At 45.2% G+C, this 4,546-nt stretch overlaps 1 long non-coding RNA gene across 1 annotated transcript in view; it reads right to left on the reverse strand.

Annotated features, from left to right (window-relative positions):
- Positions 1-2,907, reverse strand: part of LOC116695802 (uncharacterized) — a 15,287-nt gene extending 12,380 nt beyond the window's left edge. The window contains exons 1-2 of the long non-coding RNA XR_004333554.1: positions 2,898-2,907; positions 2,536-2,543 (exon numbers count right to left, since the gene is read on the reverse strand). This is a non-coding gene — a long non-coding RNA (uncharacterized LOC116695802). The remainder of the gene's footprint in view (positions 1-2,535; positions 2,544-2,897) is intronic.
- Between the last annotated feature and the right edge of the window lie 1,639 nt (positions 2,908-4,546).

A 4,546-nucleotide genomic window follows, 5' to 3' on the forward strand; every position in this document is an offset into this window, starting at 1 on the left:
AACCCAGTCTAGACCCACACCCAGAGCATGCTGGGAAACGCCGCTTCTCAGCTGATTTAACACCGATTGGTTTACAACATGATGCGTTTTATATAAACTTTTTACTGTTTTTGAATCGGAGGGATTAAATTGCTATTTGTCTGATTTAAAGACTTATTCTGTCCAGAACACATGTGTGTTTGGCTGATAGAGACGTTTAGAAGTCAGAGACAAATCCGTTCAGATCACGGATCTCTACAGTGTGTTTGTTAATTAAATCGCAACAGATCGCTGTAGAGCACTTTGCCAGCTACTCTGTCATAATAAAACAACTGGAGACTGTGTTACAAGCTGATATGAGGTCTGATTATATTTTATTAAATCGGAATCGCACCACAGTGTTTTCATCACTTCCTGTCCACTGAAGGCGCTGGAACGGCTGGAACTGTCCGACTTTACCGCAGCTTTTGTCACCGCCCCCCGCTGCTACCGCCTGCTCTCCGTCACTTTACAGGCGAGCGCAGTTCATCGTCGAACGAGCCTAGTTTCCAGCCGATCCAGCCGCCTTCAGGCTGGACAGGAAGTGCAAAACATGTGTGCGATTCCGATTTAAAGAAATATAATCAGACCCCAGATCAGCTATACACAGTCTCCAGTGTTTTTTATTAGACAGAGTAGCTTCAAGTGCTCTACATGCGATCTATTGCGATTTTAATGAACAACAGACTGAGATGTACTGATTCTGATCAGATTGTCTGTCTGATTCTAAACGTCACTATCAGCCACACAACATGTGTTCTGGACAGAATAAGTCTTTAATCAGACAAAAGTATTAAAATCCCTCAGATTCAAAAACGATTAAAAAGTTATATAAAACGTCATCATGTTGAAACCAATCAACTGTTTAAATCATCTGAGAAGCCGGCGTTTCCCAGCATGCTCGGGGCCGCCTGGTCCGCCTGGCTCTTGCAGTCCGGTGAAAAGCACTACTGCGCCGCCTGCGTCTCAGACCTGGGCCCGCCTTGCTCCGTGATATTCCGTTGCCCCACGGTGCGTGCGTCAGAGCAAGTCGGGATCAAGTCGGACACAAACTACCCGCTGCAACGGGCGCTGATCGCCGTGGATCGATTCTGTGCAGACCTGGCTCATCTCGAACGATGCCTACTGTCGCTGCATTCGGAGCTTAGCGCCACCGGCGACTATTGTGATTGGTTTAGAAAGATGCAACCAACCTAGACTGTTTTTTTTTCTCCTATCCCAGAATGTTGTGTGATGTGGGCAGACCTTGCTCCACGCTGTGGACCAGTAGGCTCGTTCGATATAACTGCGCCTCGCCTGTAAAGTGGACGAGAGCAGCGGCGCAGCGGGGCGGTGATAAAAAGCTGCGGTAAAGTCGACAGTTTCCAGCCAATTCCAGCTCCTCAGGCTGGACAGGAAGTGATGAACAACTGTGGTGCGTTCCGATTTAATAAAATATAATCACACCCTCATACCAGCTGGTACACAGTCTCCAGTTGTTTTAGTTATACAGAGTACTGGCAAAGTGCTCTACATGCGATTGTGCTGATTTTAAGGAACAACACTGGGATGATCCGTGATCTGATCGATTAGTCTCTCGGACTTCTAACACTTAACTATCAGTCACACAACATGTGTTCTGGACAGAATAGTCTTAAATCAGACAAATAGCATTAAATCCCTCCGATTCAAAAACAGTAAAAAGTTGATATAAAACGTCATCCATGTGTAAACCATCAGGTGTTAAATCATCTGAGAAGCCGGCGTTTCCCAGCATGCTCTGGGTCCGCCTGGCTCTTTCAGTCGGTGAAAAGCAACTGCGCCGCCTGCGTCTCAGAACTGCGGCCGCTGCTCTCGTGAGATTTCCGTTGCCCACGTGGTGCATGACGTCAGACAAGGCGGATCAAGTCGGACACAAATCTAACCGGCATGCACGGGCGCCGATCGCCGGTGATCGATTCTCGCAGACTCTGGCTCATCTCGAACGAGCCTAAAGCTGGAAATGTGAGACTAGATGATGCTGGAGCTGCTACAAGTCAATTTGAAAGTCCATATTCAAGCAGGAGGACACAGAGAAACAGAAAGATAAATCACAAACATGTTCTGCATTGCTGCTCTTTTGTGTGTCAAGTAAAGTTACTTAGATGCATCTCAACTTAGTATCCACATGAAGACCCTATTAGGATTCTTTGGGTTTTTCATCATGTGTACTAATTGATGTGTAAAGTACACAACAAAAAACCTTACACCAAATGGCACTTTTTCCCAACTGTACTGAAAACGGCTTGCCCACATTCCCGTTTGAAATCGTCAATTAGTGATGTCACTGATTTAGAAAGCCAACTTGTTTTCATCATTGCCATTGGTGCTGCCTGAGCAAGCGCAGCTGCCCACTGGGCTTGTTTGAATGTGGTTGGCCAAACACAACAGAGGGGCCACTGACCAATCAGAGCAGATTTGGGCTTTTTCGGGAAGGTGAGCCAGAGCTCAGACATCTCAAAGCCCTTACATTGCCCCCTTGAGTCCTCCACTTGCCACCCCCTTCTCTGCATGTCCACGAGGAGTGCAGGAGAGACGCGAGGAAATCATGGGAGATGGATAGAAGTCCTTTCTTTGAAAGCTCACACAAATTTGTCAGCTTGTTTGGGAGTTAGCAACTCCTTCAGCTGCACGGCTTCCAGGAAAGCTGCTCTCGTGATCCTTGCCTATAGCTCCTCTATGATCCTTCCTTGATGCTCGCTCCAGGGGCAGAAATAAGAGCTTTGAGACGGCCTTCACCGAGGAGGGGCAGAACAACTTTCAGTTCAGCTGAGGACCGAGGAGTCGGGAGCTATCAAATAAGGGCCCGTGAGCTCAGACTTTTCAGACGGAGAGCTGCAGCAATGGGCATGTAGAGAAACCTAATCTGTTTGAACATCAGAGGATGTAAACCTATTCTAGGACACCCAGAGTACAAATATGATGCTGAAAGGAGGATATAGGGGCTTTTAACATATGACCATGTGTTTGCTCTGCATATACAAACTATAAAGATACACAACCTTAAAGGTCCCATAACATGGTACTCATTGGATCTTAATATAGACCGTAGTTGATCCCCTAATCTGTCTAAATCTCTTTTATTTAGACTTAGTGGCCCCTAATACGTATCGAAGTCTCTTTATATGACCTAGTGTCCCTAAACTGTATCTAAGTCTCTTTTATATAGACTTAGTGATCCCCGAATACTGTTCTGAATCTCTTTTATATAGACTTAGTGGTCCCCTAATACTGTATCTGAAGTCTCTTTATATAGACTCAGTGTCCCCTATATCTGTTCTGAAGTCTCTTTTATATAGACCTTATGGTCCCCCAATACTGTATCTGAAGTCTCTTTTATATAGACCTTAGTGGTTCCCGATTACTGTATCTGAAGTCTCTTTTATATAGACCTTAGTGGTCCCCTAATACTGTATCTGAAGTCTCTTTTATAGACCTTAGTGGGTCCCTAATACTGTATCTGAAGTCTCTTTTATATGACCCTTAGTGGTCCCCTAATACTGTATCTGCAGTCTCTTTTATATTAGACCTTATGGTCCCCTAATCTGTATCTGAAGTCTCTTTATATAGACCTCAGTGGTCCCCTAATACTTATCTGAGAGTCTCTTTTATATAGACCTGTGGTCCCCGAATACTGTATCGAAGTCTCTTTTATATAGACCTTAGTGGCCCCGAATACTGTATCGAAGTCTTTTATATGACCTTAGTGGTCCCTATATACTGGATCTGAAGTCTCTTCTATAGACCTTAGTGTCCCCGAATACTGTATCTGAAGTCTCTTTATATAGACCTAGTGGTCCCCTAATACTGTATCTGAAGTCTCTTTTATATAGACCTTAGTGGTCCCCTAATACGTCATCTGAAGTCTCTTTCCCTAAATCACCTTGGTGCAAATACAGCCACTAGAGCCAGTCCCACAATGAGCTTTCCCCAGTATGTGCCATTCTGAGTCGTAGCTTTAGAAGAGGAGGGGGGGGGGGGGCCCAAGGTGGAGGGTGGGGTTGTGGTCTTGACCAACTGCCACTTTGCTCATTGAAAGCCATGATGTCTCTCTCTCATGGGTGGCCAAAATCTTTAGCGGCAAAGCAGAGAAAGGGGGGGTAACCTGCCCCTTCTGACCTCATAGGGGCAAATTCCAGATTGGCCCATGTGAGCTTTCATTTTCGCAAAGGCAGAGCAGGAATCCCAGGACTCGGTTTACACCTATTGCCATTTTAGCCACTGGGGGACCATGGAGGCTGGAGGAACGCGTATTATGTTAAAAAAAAACCTCATGAATTGAAATCTTCGTGCCACTGGAACTTTTAACTAATTTAAAAATAAACTAGGCGAACGGTGCCTAATGGCGTAAAACTGTTAGCAGAGAAGAACTGGGTACTCCAAGGAGGAAGGTTCCTCTGTTCATTGTCATTTTAAAACACGAAGAAAACTTACTTGCGTGAACCATCTGCAATTTCCACCACACTATATTTATTTTCATCTTTGTGTTTTCCATGGCATTTTAGAACAA

The sequence above is a fragment of the Etheostoma spectabile genome, chromosome 9 (genome assembly GCF_008692095.1).
Source record: "Etheostoma spectabile isolate EspeVRDwgs_2016 chromosome 9, UIUC_Espe_1.0, whole genome shotgun sequence".
Taxonomy (NCBI): Eukaryota; Metazoa; Chordata; class Actinopteri; order Perciformes; family Percidae; genus Etheostoma; species Etheostoma spectabile.